Source organism: Lissotriton helveticus, chromosome 4_1 (genome assembly GCF_964261635.1).
Source record: "Lissotriton helveticus chromosome 4_1, aLisHel1.1, whole genome shotgun sequence".
NCBI classification, from domain to species: Eukaryota; Metazoa; Chordata; class Amphibia; order Caudata; family Salamandridae; genus Lissotriton; species Lissotriton helveticus.
In genome coordinates, this window is record NC_136063.1 from 1458039691 (window position 1) to 1458059645 (window position 19955).

General features: G+C 45.8%; 1 protein-coding gene across 1 annotated transcript in view; it reads left to right on the top strand.

Annotated features, from left to right (window-relative positions):
- Positions 1-19955, top strand: part of PRP4K (pre-mRNA processing factor kinase PRP4K) — a 483201-nt gene that overhangs the window by 445534 nt on the left and 17712 nt on the right. The window contains exon 18 of the transcript XR_013610604.1: positions 12227-12305. The gene's annotated coding sequence lies outside the window, so the exon portion shown is untranslated. The remainder of the gene's footprint in view (positions 1-12226; positions 12306-19955) is intronic.

Below are 19955 nucleotides of genomic sequence, written 5' to 3' on the forward strand. Positions count from 1 at the left end.
CAAACATCAAAGCGCTCTGAGTGCACCCACCCAGCCCCAATACACTAAAGCCTGTCTGGGAGGTGGTCACACCTCCATGTGACAGGAAACCTATTGTCAAGCCTTCCCTTGCTGGCGTTTCGTCCAGCAACAGGAGGCTGGACTCATGTCCGTGGTTGGCAGGATCCATCTTGTGATGCCAGCGTCCATCTTGTGATGCCAGCGTCGAGGAAGCTGGTACCGGGTGTACCCATGTTGTCATATTTTTCCCTCTAGGAGGGTGGAATCATATCTCTCACACCAGTTACTGGTGTGGAGGTTTGATTTCAAGGTGTTTGACAACAAACACGACATGTTTCCATGCAGCCGTTTTAAATTTAGCATTTACCGCAAGGTTATAATGCACTTAAGTATATATGGTTGGCTGCATCACAAACAACCCCAGAATATAGGTTCCGAAGGCTGCAGAGGGGCTCTGCTCTTGCAAGAGCACCCTTTCGCATAAATCCCAGCACCCTGCCTTCAGGATTGATAAGACCTGCCATAGGGGTGACTAATAGGTTTATATATGCAGTGATACAGGATAGATATAGTGAACCTATATCTAAGTAAGGGGTGCATGCACCACCTTACACAGGCTGCTGTATCAGACTTGTGGTGGCATTTTCAAATGGTCTCCCAGGGGTGGCATAATACATGCTGCAACCCCTGAGAGGCTTCTGGGTTGTATACCATATACTAGGGACTGTGAGAAAGTGCCCTCTTTCTTGCATGGCATGCCCCCACTTTTTGCTGAAATGCTGATGTACTTTGACTGAGTGTGCCCTGGGCTCCTGCCAATCAGGTACCCAGGGCCTGTGTTCCTTCCCTAAAACTGCATTGAAGCCTAAACCCAATTGGCATCTCTGGCCACATGTCAGGCCCTGGTAAATGGTACCGTAGGTACCCAGTGCACTGTGACCAGAAAAGGCCCCTAAGAGCTGCAGCACTTATTGTGCCAGCCTTAGAGGCCCTGTGCCCTGACACACACACACTTCCTTGGAAGGCCGCGTGTCTTGGTGCAGAACAAAACAAAGAGTCAACATGGCACACATCCCTGTGTGCCATGCCCACAAAACCACCTCCCTGGCATACATCAGTCACCCCTCTAGCTGGGTGCCCTATGCCAGTGGTGAGGGTACAGGTGCATGAGCCCTGTACCTCTACAGTACCCAGATCCATTCCTGGGCACTGTAAGTGCAGTGCTGCCATTAAGAGTATATGGTGCTAGGAGGTTGTCATTACTAACTCCACAGCACCATAATGGCTACACTGAAGACTGAAAAGTTTGGTATCAAACTTCTCAGCGCATTAAACCCACACTGATGCCAGTGTGGGGATTTAATGTAAAAAGCACGACAAAGGGCATCTCAGAGATGCCCCCTGAAAACTCGACCAACTCCCAGTGACCTGACTGAGTGGCTGCCACCCCAGACATGTTTCTGGACCCCTGGGTCGAGAGCTTGCCGCTCTCGGGGGCCTGAAACAATGCACATCTTGGGACGAGGTGCCAAGCCTCCTCCCACAGGATGGGCAGGGTTCAAGAAGGAGAAGCTTTAACGGCAGACTGCCTTTGTGAGCCTCTCCAGACCACTTGCTGTACTCAGCACCTGGCCCCCACTGGTTCTACCCTCCACTTTGGGCGGGAGACCCGGCGAGAAAAACAAAGTGGGGAAGAGAGGTGTGTCCACCTCTGCCAACTCCACCCCTAGGGTGCCAGAATAAGGGGTGTACCCACCCCAGGGAAGGGACCCATTGGTCCCTGACCTTTACCTACCTGTAACGCCCCTAAATTTAGTATTTAGGGGCACCCTGGACCTTCTTTCCACAGATCCAGCAACGACAAGAAAAGAAGGATGAGAAGCCGTGCAGAGCAAACAAGAGGGCGACGCCCACTGACTTGGCCCCAACCCTACAGGCCTATCTCCCCTCGAACCTGCTCCTGCGAAATCCCTGCGTGTCCAGCGGCCAGCAACCTCACAAACCCCGGAGGACCGCCTACATTCACTTCCCAAGCTGTTTCTCCCGTGAATGCCGCACGTGTTTGAACTGCAGTGTCTGATGCCAACCAGAAACCGCGAATCCAGCACACTCTGCACCTGCCGAGCCCTGTCCATATTTGAGTGAACACACACCACAAGGAGGTCCTGCGACCCCTGACCTGCCTCAAGCCTCCAGACGACGCCTGCAGCCTCAATCCAGAGGGCCCCACCTACCGCGACCAGAGCGGGTAAGAAAATCTGACGTCCAAATGCACCCCTGCACCCGACGCCCCATGGCCTTGTGTACCATCTACATCCCAACTTACCCCTCAAAGTGGTGGTCACTCCTGGAAGATCCTCGTCCCCTAGCCTGCAGTGTTTCTTTGCCCCGGAGACTTCGCAACAGGGCACCTGACCCCAAAACAGCACCCGACTCCCCTAGCGCCGCTATGGGTGCTCCTTTGGTGCTAACTTAGTCCCCAACGTGCCCTGAGCTTAACCCTGGGAACTTTGCTCCCACAATCCTGTGGCCTGCTTGCCAAAAGGCCCATTACTTACCTTGAAACCGATAACTCATTTTTCCTCATAGGATAACATTGATACTTTTTCTTCCAAAAAGTGTCGACTTTTGGAAACTGCAAATATTCCTTAAAAATCAGATGAATAACCAAATCGCATTTTCTCAACTGTTTTCAGGAAATGTCCCAGTGCTGAATCCAAGATCCAGCACTGAGTAAGAAAAAGTAACGATAACCTAACTTACCTGCTAAGTGAATTTCCTCCCATAGGATAACATTGGTGATTCTATGTGAAAAAGTTTCTAAGTGTCAACTTTTGAAATACAATAATATTCCTAAAAAATCGTACCTTTAACCCAAACGCATTTACTCACCTGTTTTCAGGAAATGTCCCAGGGTTGAATCCAGGATCCAGTCCTGTGTTAACAAAAGTAATCTGAAAAGTAATTAACTGCACTTTACTTTAAAAGCCCATTCAATTGAATGTACTATACCTGCAATGTGTTGCAAATTGCTTTCTTAAAACTGTAATCAAAACCAATACAAGTTACACTGCTATTTTGAACTGTGTTCATACAAGTAATTTACTACTGAGAAGTATTTTTATACTTGCCTGCACCAGGCTTGCTTGGTTCTAGAAATAAAACAGTATATTTTGGCCTAGAGTTCAGTTCTTGAGTGTGTGAGACCATTTGCTGACTGAGTGTGTACATCAACTGCTTTACACTGTTCTCCGATACTGCCTTACTGCTCGACCAAGCTACCACTTTAGAGAGTACGGTTCTATCTAACTTTAGCCTCTGCCAAATCTCTGGAGACCCTTGGACTCCATACACACTGTACCTCACTTTAGTGCAGTCTATATAGAGCCAGTTTCTTACACGGACTTATAAGGGTACCCCAGAATCCAATCTGGAGTGTACCTAAAGTACTTACAATTAATTTAGAGGAGAAAGCAGCTAGACTGGGGTACTGGATAGCAAGATCCCACCCAACTTAGTCGAAAACAGTGAAACTTCAGCAAAAAGTGGGGGTAACTGTAAGAAGCTGATCCTACTCTCCTACACAGTCGTATTTGAGTAACTGGACAATCAGGACACATCTTCTTGGAGGTGCTGTGAGTTCTAATGCTTTGTAGTTCATCATTGTGTAAAAAAAGAAAAGTCACTGTAATAGAGGACCGTACCTCCATAGGCAGATTTCTCTACCTGTTGAGATTCATAGAGAGCGATACATCTGGTTTCATAAAATAGGTTGACCCTAGTATAAGTCTTAGAGGGAGAGGGGAGCACCCTAGAGGACGTTCCACAAGGCTGGCATCAAACTGCCTTCATTTTAATTGTGTTATGTGTTGGTATTATAAAGCATGCAGATGCTCTGCAGCATCGGGCACTGAAGACAATGGCAACATCCCAAATCAAAGCTGAAAAATCCAGGTGTTCAATGCTTTCCTGAACTTCAGATAGCATGTCATTTCACTAAGAGCAAATGGAAGGGAGTCTCAGATCATGGAAACGTTGCAAGAGAAGGCCCAGCCACCTTGGCAAACGTTTGATAGATACTAACTGCAGATTGCTCACCTTTCAAGTACTCTCCAGGTGCTAAATTGGATTCTGAAACTTTTAATTGATGTACTCCTGTGCGCTGCTAAGTGGTGCTGTGTGTCACCTTGTGGACTTCGTTCTTCCCCTTCGAGTGACAGAGTAGAGCCGCATATAGGCACCACCACTATTCGCCAAAGTTGGTGCATTTCTTGCAGTACCTTTACACGCGAATCACAATCTTTGCTCCCTTTGTCTGTCTTCAGTGACAATGAAGTACTATGTGCAATGGAACGATGCCCCTTCCTAAAATGACAGGTTTCAAACTATGCACTACTGCAGAAAACAGTGACGGACTAGCATGCGGTGTGTATTTGGCTCAGAGCACAATTCCGAGTTGTGCAATGCTTGCACTCTCATGCACCTGAAGGCAACCCGGGACCAGGAAGCAACACATGGAAAAAATCACGGTCTCACTCCAAGTTGATTTTTTTTTTTTTTTTGCTGTTGAAGTTCTCCACTAAGTCAAAATCTAAGTGGAAACACAAGAAAACGAAGCCAGCCTTTTTCTATCAAAGGAGAAGTTAATAGGGTGTCAAAGTTCCACTTTTATTTCGCTCCCAATCTCCAATTAAGGTGCCAAATCCACAGTTGATCTTAATGTGTCCTGGGCCATCAGTAGCTCAGCAGCAGGGCAATTGTAGCAAAGTTTCCCTTTTTGTCATGGTCACCCCTACTTTTTACCACTGGTTGTAATGTTTTTCAACTGATGTGCACTGGGTCCCTGCTAACCAAGTCCCAGGGCCAGTGCTCTTTCCCTAAAAATTGTGTTACAATTGGCACACATTTTATCACCCCTGTAGGTCGCTAGTAAACGGTACTACTGGTACCTAGAGCATGGGTACTAAAGAGGGTCCCTAACGACTGCAGTATGTATTATGCCAGCCTAAGGAACCCCCATACAAATTGCATGCAGCTGCGATACTTGGTGCAAACCAGAAGTGGAAACAAGACATGGCACACTCACTGTGTGCAATGCCAACGTCCCCACATATAATATATGTAATGACCCCTACAGCTGGCCTTTTAGCCATTATAGAATTATATTACATGTGAGGAAATATCTGTATGAGCAGCTATGCCCCTGTGCTGTCTAGTTCAGTTACTAGATGGTACAAGTGAAAATGGAAGCCTAAAGAATATGTACTTGGCACTGGTCATTAAAAGTTTCCCAGCTACATGATGGCTTCACTGAAACCTATGGTGTTTGGTTTCAAACACATTGTCTTAATACATCTGTACTGTTTCCAGTACTAGATTTATTATAACATGCACCCAGAGGACACCTTGGAGGAGCCTCTTGAAAAATCTACCAGTATATAGTGTGCTGGGTGATTGGTACCATCCAGCCTGCCACCATAGACAAGTTTCTGACCCCCTGAAGGTGTGAACCTGTGCTCTCTGAGGTCAGAAACAGTGCCTGCTACGGAGGAAGGTGTTCACACCTACTCCAGCTCGATGGCTAGTGATTTAGCATATCAAAGCCAGGGGCTTCAAAGCCCCTGCTGCCTTTGGTATGCGACCCTGGCTTCCTCCAGACCTGGGAGATACCACCCCTTCCCTGAGGCCCATGTGGCACCAGGACAGGCGGGAAATAAGCTATGCAAGTAGGCGTGTTGTATCACCAGGCTAGTCACACCCTTAAGGTGGGCTACCTGATGTGCTTCACAATAGAAAGGTTCCCCCATCTTATTTTTGGTGGAATTAGAAGCTCTGGGACAGATTATGCCCACTCACCACAGGAAGTGGTCGTATACGGGGTGTAGTGACCCGAGAGGTAAGTTGCCCATTGGCTACTTACTACCCTTCACTCCCCTAAATTTAGTATTTAGGTTGCCCTCTGACACCAGGAAGTTCGATTAGTCTGCCTGAAAGAAGATGATAGACAAAGAAGAGCTGTAGATGTCAGAATTGTGGACCAGCACCTAACATGGTGCAAAACCCTGCATGGCTGCTGCTATCCCGACAATCGCTGACACCGACTCATCCACATGAGGAACTGCTTCCCCAAACCCTTGGAGGTCTGGTCAGCACTTCATCGACCCAGCAACATCTCCCTCCTTGAAGTGAAGGAGCCACTTCCCTGCACCAGCAGACACTGACTGCATCTGCCCGGTACAGCATTCTGTTGATCCCCAGGCCCACCGTGGAAGCAGCGCCTCAAAGAGAGGCATTCATTGCTTCAGGAGTTCAGATCTATCTAGTTGCCAAATTTGGAGACTCCAGGAGCCGCCCAGCACCAATATCCAAGGTACTGGAGCCATTTATAAGCAGCAAGGCTTGTTTGTGTTCAGTCGGAACACCACAGCCCCCAAAACTTACCTGTACCTCGAGGGACTTGAAGAGAGGGCAGCTCCACATGCAGAGTGGCCCTGCTGTGTTTCTTTTCCCTCTTCTGCAGGTACACCAAGAACCAGGAGTCTCTAATTTATTGTCCCGCTGGACAAAACACCTCTTCACCATAGCTCCCCAGCAGGGGCTTATGTAAACCAGCAGTGTCTCTGTGGTCCTGAGACCCTCAAGAGCCGAGGCTTCCTTTAGGTTCTGCAGTACTGGGCCTTCAGTCCCCCCCTGCAGCTTCTTTCTTACAGGTACTTTTCCAATTGACTTTAGCATGTAGCATTCAAGGCTGCCACCGTGAAAAGCACCTCTGTACCCGTACACCCCAGGGCGGATAAACTTTAACTCTTGGTGCTGTCTCAGACCTTGGCCCCTACTTGCCTTTAGTCCAGAAGAACAGTCCTGTAAGTCGTCTGTTGGCGTACCTATGCGGTGTATGTTTCTCCCTTAGGATAACATTAACACATTCATGACTCGTGCCTCAAATCTGACAGCTGTAATTTTCTATTTTTATGGTAAAAATTGATAACTTCTAAAGTACTCACCCGATTCCTAATCTTGGTGTCAAAAAGTATCCAAAAATCTGTTGTTTTTCTAAATTGGTCTTGAGTTTCTTCTTGAGTGTGTCTCATTCATTGAATCTGTGTCTACAGCAAAGGCTTAACACTACCCTCGGATAAGCCTAAACTGCTTGCCCACACTTTAGGAAGCTGTCTCTATATAGTATATCAAAACGAGCTACACTCTGCAGAAAGTCCAGATAACCCTTACTGGTTTACAGAGGCAAAAATGATAACACTAAATCTTCTTTTGTGATGGTGTGGTGAAGCAGTTTAGGCTTATCAGAGGGTAGTGCTAAGCATTTGTTGTACTCACAGAGGCAACAAATGAGAGGGATGTGTTGTGATCTTTTGAAATGAGCAGCATGCACCTGTTTTATTTTGTTTCCATGGTAGCATTCTGTTGTACAGTTTGCTTCAGGAGTAGCAGCAGGCGGTGGTTTATCCTTTAAGTTGAATAAAAAGCTTCAAATCTTACCTCGCAGTGTCTTCTTAACACTGGCGACGATGGATGGGATACTTGCGGGGACAAGTTGCCACCAGCTCTCCCCATTTTCAGCGAACCCACGGATGTCTTCACTTCACAGTGAGTTACCGTGAACCTAGTGAAGCAGTGTCATTCCGCCATCCTTGACGAACCTTCTCCAGCGTTTCCGGTTGATTTCCAATGCTCCTTTCTGACTTTGCACTTTTTTTAAATAATTGCCAAGTTGTTATGATGAGTAGCTCAAGATGCAGCTCGAGATGTGTTGAACCTCGTTATCTCATCATCGTCATCACGCTCGTCATCACGCTCGTTGAAATTATGTGCGTGCTTGCAGCCATTTTGTTTTGTTACTGTTACCCTGGCAACCCCCACATGGAGGCACATCAGGATTTGAACGCGCTGGACAGATTATCATACACTGAGAAAAACGAACGCTTTCAAGTATGATTTCAGCGATTTCACAATAAAGCTGCCTTTTGCCTGCACTACGATTACCAATTGTTCTGGAAGCATATTTTATTGGTTTTTACCAGCAATCCAGTTAGTGATTCTCATATCACTAGACCTACCTTCACCATTATTATTTTTTTAAACCTGACCTCTTGGAACCACTAATAACGAACTACTCTCACAGTTATTTGCTTGACAAGTCTGCCATTTAGTGACCAACTGGAAAAGTGTTTTGCTTGTTTATTTTATACATAGATTTCTACATTGGCTAATCTGCAAACTGTTTCCATACATTTTTTTTTTAGCAGTTTCTCTTCTTTTAACTGCATACTTTAATTGACTTTGCAATACTTTTCTCTTCACCTTACAAATCAAGTGAACATTCTTTTCGACATGTCTGCAACTAGCATGAGTCAACCGCCTCCTTTTTTCTGTGAAAAAGGTGAACCGCTTTTACCCTGGAAAAGATGGAAATTGTTATTCGATTTTTCTCTAGTTGCGAAAGGTCATGAGAAATTCTCAGCTTGCAGAAAACAAGCAATTCTACTCCACAACCTAGGGATTGACGGACATAATATTTATGAAAGCATTGACGTAATTCCTATTGGTGAAGGTAGTGGTGAACCTTCGGATGTGTTTGATATGTCCATGAAAATGTTAGAAAAATATTTTGGACCTCGTATCAATGTTGTTTTAGAAAGACCTACATTTTTCATGAGAGTCCAAGAACACAATGAAAAAGTTGGCAATAATGTAGCATCTCTCAAAACCCTTGCTCGTACTTGAGAATTTGGTGATTTAACTGATTCATTAATTTGTGACCAGCTTTTTAGATTTACTAACAGCTCCAGAGTGCAAGAAAACTTCTTTAAAAAAATCCATCGCTCAAAGAAGCTGTAGCTATTGTCGAAGGAATGGAGAACACCTCCGGTTGGGTCAAAGAAATGAAAGCTCAAAAAACCAATTCTGATGATACTCCTACACCTAGTAGCAGTTATGAAGTGAATCAAAAAGAACCAGGTCCCAGTCATCCTCAAGAATTCATAGATAACATCTCCAAAGTTGTCCGCCGTCCTAAACCCAAGACACATTCAGACTTTTCAAAAATGAAATGTTATAGATGTGGTAGTAACAATCATTCATCCAATTATCCTCAATGTTATGCTAGAAATACCACATGTCTTAAATGTGGAATCAAAGGCCATTACGCAAGAGTACATAAGTCTGGAGGAAGGGTATGTACTGTTGATGTCACAAATGAGAATGTTGGAACAATTGTTTCAACCAAAACGACAATGTTAAGTGTATGTAATGATGGTGCTGTAGATGCCGAGCATATTCACATGCCAGAATGTGGCGTTCTGATTGGGGATAAATTGTTTGTCTTTTTGGCTGATTCGGGTTCCCATTCACTATGATTGGAAGTTAAATTTGGGATAAGACTTTTCCTGATCTCGAACTTATTCCTCCTGACATTAATCCTGTAAGTTCACACATAGATGTAACAGGTTATGTCATTTTGAAAATTCATTTTAAAGGAAGAGAAACAATTGGAAAAATGTATGTGGCAAAACGGGGTGACAACCTCCTAGGATGGAGGCACCAAAGAGACTTGGGCATAATTCTGAACCCTAATGCTCGCTGTCCTTCAGAACAAGTCATGTTAGTGGATCACAATTTGTCGAATAAGTTCTTTGATGAGTTTCCCCAAGTTTTCTCTGATAATTTAGGTCTACTTAAACATTTTAAGCACCGAATTATACTTAAGGAAAGGGCTCTGCCTGTAGTACATAAAGTCAGGAAGGTTTCTAATATGATGTTAGAACCTCTTAAGTGTGAACTCAAAAGATTAGTTTCTCACAATATCATTGAGGAAATTGAATCATCAGAATGGTTGGCCCCAGTGGTTTTGGCCCCTAAGGATGGAGGGAAGAATATTAGGATGTGTGTTGACTTGAGAAGCCTTTATAAATGGATATGGGTAGATCGTTAACCACTTCCTAATATCTCTGAATCGATTACCATACTTGAAGGTGCAAAAGTTTTTAGTGTCTTAGATTTATCTTCAGCGTACCATCAAGTTCCCCTCCATCCGGATTCCAGACACCTCACATCGTTCGTCACACCACTGGGGGGCTTCCAATTTATCAGAATGCCATTCGGATTAGCCTCTGCGGCTGCATGTTTTCAACGGATAATGAAATTAGTTTTGAAAGATGTTCCCAATGTCATGTTTTTCTATAATCTTGAACATGACACAACATTGAGAAGCACTCTTCGTAGACTGGCTGACAATGGTTTAACTGTCAATCGTATGAAAGGTAAAATATTTGTATCTTCTGTAACATATTTGGGGCATTTGATATCGGGGGAGGGCATTCAACCAAAATTAGACTTGGCGAAAAGTATTGTTGATGCTTTTGCCCCAACAGATAAAGAGAAAGTTAAGTCCTCTTTGGGCCTCGCAGAGTTTTATTCTAAATTCATCCAAGCTTTTGCCTCCATTGTTGAACCTATCAGAGTTCTTCTAAGAAAAGGAGTACATTTTGTTTGATCCCCTGAATGTGCTTATGCTTTCAATATTATCAAACAAACTATTGGGAAAATGCCAACCTTGGGTCATTTTAACTCCAAGAAGAAAACAATTCTCACAACTGATGCCAGTTTGAGTGGTCTTGGGCCGTGCTTTCTCAAGTGGTGTGTGGTGAAGAGAAGGTTGTAGCATTTGCCTCCAGGGCTTTAAAAAAACCTGAACAACAGTACTCTTGCATCGAAAGAGAAGCTTTAGCCATTGTTTGGGGTATCAAACACTTTAAGTTTTATTTATGAGGCATTCCCTTCTTAGTTAGATCTGATCATCGGCCCTTAGTGCAAGTGTTCTCCTCCATGGGAAGTGAAAGACCCACTCAGAGACTGAAGCGGTGGAGTGAAGGTCTTGAAGAGTATAACTTTTCTGTGGAGTACCTCCCTGGCACTGCTAACAAAGTGGCAGATTGTTTGTCAAGATTACCTGTTGAGTATACTTAGAATTCTCTTGACAATGATACCATCTATGTTGCTTGGGTTAAAGAGTCGACTATTCCTGAAAGTGAATGGGAAAGTTCAAGGCTTGAAGATCCTTTGTTTCCTACTTTAACACGTTTTGTTATTGAAGGTTGACCAGATAGCAAAAGTATGGACTCTGATTTACTTCTCTTTTGGGCAGTCGGGTATGAACTCACTCATTCTCATGGACAACTTATGCATGGAGAAAGAATAATTCCTCCTGAAGGACTGAGTCCCAAGCTAATTATTTGACCTATGAGGGACATCTAGGAAGAAGTCTTACTAATTCTTGTTTACGAGAAAGGTATTGGTGGCCAAGAATGGATGGACAAGTCGAGAAAGTAGTTAAGGAGTGTCATGAGTGTGGCTCTTGTGATAAGTTCCGAGTCATCAATAATCCTCCACTTTCTCCTGTTGATGTTCCCAAGGAACCATGGGTTAAACTGGGTTTAGATCTAATGGGTCCTTTTGAGCTATTAGGCCCTGGAGACAGGTTTGTGATTCTTTTGGTGGATTTTTCATCGAAATGGGTTTCTACCAGGTGTGTCAGCTCAGTAAGTACAAGGGTGGTGATTGATTTTCTTAAAGATTAATTTGCTGTTGAAGGTGTTCCCAAATACATTGTCACAGACAATAGTCTTCAATTTGTCTCACAGAAAATGCATGAATTTTTGAATGAGTATGGCATAGTGCCTCAAAGAACTGCTCTGTATTTGCCTCAAGCCAATGGATTGGCTGAACGCATGAACAGTGGTCAAGGCGTGTGTAGAGAGAGCTGTTGTTATAAGACTTCCTTTGAAAGGAATTTTGAGAGACACATGGTGGGCTCATCGTACCACTGTTAACTGTGTTTTGCAAAGGTCCCCATTCCAGATATTGCGTGGCAGGGTGGCTTCCTCTAGACTCAACCCAAACTGGTTACCCCCTATTAAAAATTCAGTTTTGAGTGAAGAAGAGGGGAGTGATAAAATCAAATTGTATCAAGACTTGTATAAACAAAGATTTGATGAAACAAAATCCGCCAAAGTTGTAAAATGGGAAGTTGGAGAATGCGTACTGGTCAAGAGACCATGCTGGCACAGGAAAGGAGTCACTGATTACATGGGACCTTTTGTTATTGTTGCCGTATACAAAAATGTTGTCACTGTACATAATGGTGGTAAATGGAGTATGTCTCGATTGGTGAAGTTTCAAGGTGATAAATCTTTGTTTCCATCATGTCCAGATGTTTCACCTACTTCTGAGGCACTTTCCAATAGAGATTCTCCAACTCACCCTCTTAGAACTCATCGTCTTCCGAAAAGGTATGATGATTATGAGATGTCTTAATTTCTTCACCTAATTTATTTTTGTGACGTTATATTTAAATTTGCAATGTTCTGATAGATGTACAACCAGTTTATGAATTACCTACACAGTTTCTCTTTGTTCATTTTGTTTTTTCTTCTCTTTTATTGTTTCCTCTGTAAGGGGGATGTGTTGTGATCTTTTTAAATGAGCTGCAAGCGCCTTTTTTATTCTATCTCCATGGTAGCATTCTGTTGTACAGTTTGCTTCAGGAGTAACATTAGGCTGGCAGCAGGAGTTGGTGGTGTATCCTTTAAGCTGAATAACAAGCTTCAAATCTTACCTCACAGTGTCTTCTTAACAGGACACTCCAAGAATAAATCCAAGACCAATTTAGAAAAATGTGTATTTTAATATACATTTTGATTGCAAGAACGTTGTAAGTAAGTACTCTTTAAAATATCGACTTTTGCAGGTAAGTAAAATGTTCACTTAAATGCATCTTCATGCGTACTACTTTCCTATCAGACAAACAGACCTATACGGCACAGAGGTACTTTCAATAGGTTTCCAGGGGTCCCCTTCAGGTCTTAAGGTGGTAGGGGGTTAAGGTCCAAATACCACCAGCAGTTAGAGTATACCTGCCCTGTGGCGTCCGGGTGCAAAGATGGTGGTCAGGTTGGTAGTCTTACACGCTACACCAAAGGAGAGAGGGAGACCACCAAAACACAGGCTGCAGAGGGGGACTTGGGTACAAGTTCGGGAGCTCCCAATAGTGGGGCTCAGGGAGCAAGGCAGCACAGTTGGTTGTGGAGAACCCGGGCCATGGTGCTCAGGTGCAGAGGGGTTAGGTCAGCTGAGCTGGTGTGCCATAGGACCTTGTGGTATTTGGTCTCTCTGGTTGAGGGTGCAAAAATCAGGACAGCTGTTCCACTTTGGAGGTGGGTCTCTGTGGTTCTGACGTCCCTCAACGGCTTCTTGGTGGTGTAGGAGTCTGAATTGGACTCGAACAAGCTTTGGCTGCTGCATGGCTCCGATACCCTGGGTATGGGTGCTGTGTGGCTCGGGTTCGTCCGGGCATCTTCTCACTTTGTGAGGAGATGGATCTAGCCTTCTGGAGCACGGTGACCTCTTCCTGGGCGGCTGCTGTGTCTTTGACTGGGGTGTGGCAGCACAGTATACAGTACTTTGCTGTTTTGGTGCCTGCAGACTGCAGGGGAGTAGCTCCTCCACTCCAAGGGAAATTGCTGGCAATTTGCGAAGGGCTGGCAGTCTACCAAGGTTCTTGGCAGAAGCTCAGCTCCAGGATGAGTCTGTTTCTTTACAATTGTTGAGACCGGTGCAGGCAAGCAGTGTTTGGCACCGGAAAAAAGTCCACAGCAAGTCTTCAGTACTCTATTTCATGGCTGTTATTTGTCCTGTTTGTCTGGATCTGTTGAATCGAAGTTCCTGGCTACAGGGGTGCCACCTAAATACTCAATTTAGGGGCATTAAGGGGAGTGACAGGTGGTAACAAATGGGCTACTCACCTTTAGGGTGACTACACCCCCATATGACCACTTGCAGGTGGGCATAAGCATGGCCCAGTGAACCTAATTCCACCAAAACCCAAGATGGTACAATTCTAGTTCTTGTGTTCACATCAGATAGCCCACCTTAGGCTAGAAACTTGCCTGATACTAATTTTCTCACCTGTACTGGTGCCAAATGGCTCCGGGTCAAGATGTGGCACTTCCCCTGGTTGGGGGGGGGGCCATGGTCGCATACCAAAGGCAGAATAGTCATATTAGTTTAAGCCCTGTAAGCCAATAAGGGACGCCTGTATTTTCTACATAGTGTACCTCATTTTGGTGCACTTCATAAAAAGCCAGCTTCCTACAGTCAGGTTTTTAAGGAGGCCATGTATTTTATTGTTAGCACTCTTTCAGCTCCTTCTGGTGTGTCTGTGGTCCCCAAGGGTCCACTGGTGACCTCAGTCGGACTAAAGGTGGTGGGTACTTCCTCCGCACCATCTGAACCCCTTGGAATCGTCACAGGCCCTGCACGACCCTAGTGCCAACTGTTGGTCCTTTCCTCACAGGAGGACCCAGCTGCAGTTCTGTTGTCCAACCCTGATGTAGCTTTGACATGACTCCAAACGAGGCCGTGCTATGAATCCACTAGGCGCAACTGGTCACCATTCAGTCTCAATCTTATCCTGTGGAGAAGCACTCTCGGAGGCTACATTCGATTTTTTGTTCAGACTCCAAAGCTTACCACCACCCAATGATGATGAGGGTAGAGTTGATTTGCCCCTTCATTGCATTGTCAAGTTTTACATGGATTTACAAGATTATGGTGGACTTTCTAACCTCCTTCCTCCTCCCCCTCCCACACACACACACACACCAGATAACCGTTTCAATTCACATATTTGGTCCTTCAGCGGAGCAGGGTGCTTCATATAGAGTCATAATTAAACGGACAGCTGAGACCCTAGACTTTCAAATGCCCTTTGTTGAGGTTAAGATGAATGTCCTTGCAGAGGTTCTGCAGGCGGAGCCAGTGTGGAGCCCTTGCTCCCATTTAGTGAAGCTCTCACTGAGGCTTTGGTGGACCCTTAATCACAACCCTGTTCTTGGCCAACGGTAAATAGGCAGGTGGCTTGGCATCACAACTTGGCACACTTGACTTCCTCACTAAACACACTGCTCTAGAGAATCCGGTTGTTCAGGATTGCAGCAGCAGGGCGAACCCAAATGAACTCCTTGCAACTCCCCTGGATAAGGAGTCTAGTAATAATGAGGCATTGCGGAAACTGATTTCCTCTTCTTTCAGGCTAGCATTGAGATCAGTCAATGCAGTTTGTTTATTGGGCTGATATACACATTTCCTGTGTGACATATACTGGAGTTCTTGCCATTGGTCCTATTAGACCTCCAGGTCTCTTCCGCTCAAGCCATTCAGGATGGGTAAGATGTAGCTAAAAATGTGATTTATGCTGGCCGTCATACAACTGATTTCACTGGGAATAGCAGTTGTCACCAGTGTGGTCCTCCACCACCATGCATGAATGTGTTACACAGGATATTCTGAAGACCTACAGGCATCCCTTATCATATGATTTTGATGGGTCTCGACTGTTTTGTGAGAAAGACGATTCTGCCTTAGAAAGTTTCATGGATAGTAGAGCTACAACACTCTCTGTCTTTTGGCCTCTGCCAAGCAGTTTACGCTCCACTTTATTGTCACTCTAGGGGACTGACATAGAGGCAGTGCCAGTCCCCCCAGTCTGTGCTTCAATCTCAAAAATCCTTTTGAGGTTGGGGGCTTGAATCGGGAAAGCATCACACAGGTCATCAAGGGGGCTAGAACTTCCTGTCTCCTTCCCCTTTAAGCCACTGTAGCTTGCCATCATTGACATTCAACAAGCCATGGTGGGGTAAAGGATCTAGCACTTTCTCCCATAGTGGTGGTTCATCAAATTGAACAGATGGGTCCTCCAAACCGTTTAGTATGGCTGTGCCCTACACTTCTTTTTTTCCCCGCCTGCATTTTCCTCATACATCTGAGCGGCTTTCAGGGGAGTACCTGTGCATTCTAATGCAAGAGGTGCTAGTTTTGCTCTCTAGACGCCATCGAGAGGGTTATGAACTCGGAAATAGGGGGGCCTTGCTAGTCTCGCCATTTTCTCATGCTGAAGGAGGATGAAGGCCTTTGACCTCTTTTAGATCTTTGCCCTCTGAAAGCCTTCCTACAGAAAAATAATTCAGAATGTTCACACTGACCTAGATTCTGTCTTATCTGGACTACATGGGATCCTTGGACCTGCAGGATTCGTATATTCAAATATCTGTCCAGCATATGTTACCTACGTTTCAGGGTAGCAGAGGAGCTTTTTCAGTCTGTTGTGCTGCCTACCAGCCTCCCTAGTGCCCCTTGGGTGTTCATGTAACTGATTGCTGTGGTCACCATTCATCTTCAGAGGTTTGGGATACCTGTTTTCTCCTATCTCTGACTGTTGAAGATAAGCTCACCACAGTTAGTAGTAGACCACCTCCAGACAACGGTGAACCTTCTTGCATCATTTGAGTTCTCGATCAATGAGCTGAAGTCCCATCCGATTCCTTTATAGAGGCTATCTTTCATTGAGGCAGTCCGTTATGCTTTACAATTCAGGACGTTCCCTCTGTTGGAGTCCAGGACTTTCACGCTATGACACCCTATATTTCAGCATCGGTGCTGAAAGTCAGTGACAGCAGAGACCTTTTACCCTTCTGAACCCTGCTTGTCGACTTTGGCAGGTGGGAAATGTGGACCTGTGATGGACCTGTGATGAAAGCTGATGTCCTAATGGGCCCAGCACCAAGCATATCTCAGAGATTCCATCCAGGTTTAGAAGGAGGCTACACAGTCTGCAACAAATGGGTCATTGCTGGGCCAGGAAGGCCTACTGGGAAAGGTGGAGATCAAAAGATTCTGGCCTTTGGCCCAAACCCAGATCCATATCAGTCATTTGGTGTTGCAGATGATTTGTCTGGCGCTGAAGGTCTTCTTGCTGTTCATCAAGGGGAGGCAGTGCAAGTTCTCACAAACAACACCACTGCCATGTGGTACTGCAGCCAGTAGGGGAGACTCTAATATTGGGACCAGTGGCAAGAGGTCCTGTTCCTGTGGAGTTGGCTGGAGCATCAGGGCATCTCGCTGATTGTGAACCACCTGGCAGGATCTTTAAACTTCTGGGTGGATGAGATCCGCTGGCAGTGCCTGCCAGATCACAAATTGAGTCTGCTTCCTGAGGTAGCATAGGAATTTTTCAGACACTAGGAGAGCCCTGGATAGATCTTATCACCATGATTGGGAAGACGCAGTGTTAAAATCTTTGCGTGTTTGAGATCATTCTCCTTAGGAAATGCATTTTAGATGGAGTCATTCTTGGGCACTACTATACACCTTCCCTCCTGTGCCTCAGCTGTAAAGGTCAGGAAGCCCCGGGCCCTTGTCATCTTAGTGGTTCTGAATTGGGCTACAAGAAAGTGCTAAACTCAACTACTGTACATGAGCATCTGCCCCCTGTAGGAAAGTGCCCCTTTTTGCATGGTTGCCCCCACTTTTTGCAAAACTGTTGATGTACTTTGACTGAGTGTGCCCTGGGTTCCTGGCAACCAGGTACCCAGGGCCTATGTTCTTCCCCTAAACTGTACTGTTGCAAAACCCAATTGGCAACTCTCTGGCCACATGTAAGTCCCTTGTAGAAGGTACCATACGTACCAAGAGCACTGTGACCAAGGAAGGCCTCGAAGGGCTGTAGTACTTATTGTGCCACCCTTAGAGGCCCTGTACCTTTACACACTGCCATTGCAGGCAGCGTGTTTTGGCGCAAAACAAAGTTTAGAGTCTGCAAGGCACACAGGGATATGTGTGCAATGCCTACAACCCGCTGCCCTGGCATAGGTAAGCATCCCTCTACCTGGGTGCACTATACCAGTGGTGAGGGTACAGGGGCATGAGCCCTGTACCCCTACAGTATCTAAGTCAATTCCTGGACATTGTAAGTGCAGTAATGCCATAAAGAGTATATGGTGCTGGGAGTTTGTCATTACGAACTCCACAGTACCATAATGGCTTTACTGAAAACTGGGAAGTTTGTTATCAAACTTCACAGCACATTAAACCCACACTGATGCCAATGTGGGATTTAATGAAAAATGCACTCAAAGGGCATCTTAGAAATGCCCCCTGAAAAATGGCCAAGCTCTAGTGTCCTGGCTGAGTGGCTGCTCGCCAGCTGCCACTACCAGATATCTTTCTAGACCCCTGGGTCGAGAGCCTGCCGCTCTCGGGGTCCTGAAACAATGCACATCCTGGCACAATGTGCCAAGCCTCCTCCCCAGGATTGGCAGGGTCCACGAAGGGGATGCTTTAAAGGCTTGCCACCTTTGTGAGCTACCCCAGCCATTTGCTGCTCCCAGCAACTGGCCCCCACCTGTTACGACCCCCACTTTGGGAGCGAGAATCAGCGGGTAACCAAGTTAGGAGGAGAGGTGTGCCCACCTTTGCCAACCCCTTCCCTCAGGTGGGGGAGGCAAGTTGAAGCATAACTCTGTCCCAGCATTCTTGTAGGGGGACCCAGCCAACCAGAGTGAGGCTTATGACCCCCTCCCACTGGAGGGTGACATAATAGGGTGTGTACCCACCCCAAGGAAGGGACACATTGGTCCCAACCTGTAACGCCCTATAATCTAGTATTTAGGGGCCACCCCGAACCTTGCCTCCGCAGACGAGAAGAAAGAAGAAGGACCGAAGAAGCCGTGCTGAACTAAGAAGAGGGCGCCCTCCACTGACTTGGTCCCAGCATTACCTGCCTGTCCCAACCTCGAACCTGCTCCACCGAAACCCCAGCGTGTTCTGCAGCTAGCAACCCCCAAGAACCCGGAGGGCCTGCCCTGCCTTCCCAAACCAAGACTTTGTCTACTGTGAGCACCAGATTTGCTCACCCAAAGACTCTGGCTCTGGCCAAATCCACGAGTCTGCCTCACTCTGCACCTGAGGCCCATGGCCTGAGTTTGAGTGGCCCAACAACACAAGGAGGTCACCCTGGCGATCTTGACCTGAGATCTGGAGATCTGACCTGCCTCGAATCTCCAATCGACGCCTGCAGCCCCTTTCTGGAGGATCCCCCGACCTCAACCGGAGCCGGTAACTTCCTTGGGTGGCCCAACCAATGGTGTCCCAGCATCCCCATTTACCTCTCCAACTGGTATTCGCCTCCAAATGATCTTCGTCCGAAAGCCTGCAGTGTTTTTGCAACCAGAGACTATCCATTGAAATCGACAGGACACCCAACGCCAAACCAGCACCCTGCACCCGACCGCCCCTGTGCCGCTGTGGGTGCACTTTGTGTGCTAAACCCGATCCCCCATTGCCCTGAACCTAACACCAGGAACTTTGCTCCCATAACGTTGTGGCCTGCTTGTCAGCACCCACCAACCGGAGGCCCGATCCCCCATTGGATAACATTGGGCCTCAGCACTCTACACCCGGCCGCCCTAGTGCACCTGAGGGTGCTTTGAGTGTGCATCCTCGACCCTGGGGGTTCTAACCCCAGAAACCCAACTCCCATATACCTGTACTTAGCTATAAACCGATAACTTAATTTCCTCCAATAGGATTGCTTTGACTGCTTTTCTAAGTGTGGAGTTGGTTTGCATGAAATCTTGAAAAACTGCATATGTGTCAAAATTGAATTACTTACCATTTGTCTAGGAAATGTCTCAGTGTGATATCTAGGCATATCACACTGATTAGCAAAAGTAACTTAAAACGTAATCCAAGAAGTAAAATTCACAGTAATCTATAAAGTAACTGAAAATTACCTATAAATCAATCAACTGCATTTGAACCTGCATTCAACTGTAATTCACTGCATAAACATTGCAACGTATTATTTCACTTACCTGTACCAGGCCTGGCTTGGTTCTAGAAATAAAATACAACTAAACAATATTTTTTACACAAACAAAATTGTTCAGTCTTTGAGTATGTGAAATCATTTCTTGCCTGAGTTTGTACAATACATGCTTAACACTGCCCTCTGATAAAGCCTTACTGCACGCCCATGCTCCCACAAATGGAGAGTAAGGTATTATCTATTTTTACCACTGCCAACCTTTTGGGACCCACTGGAC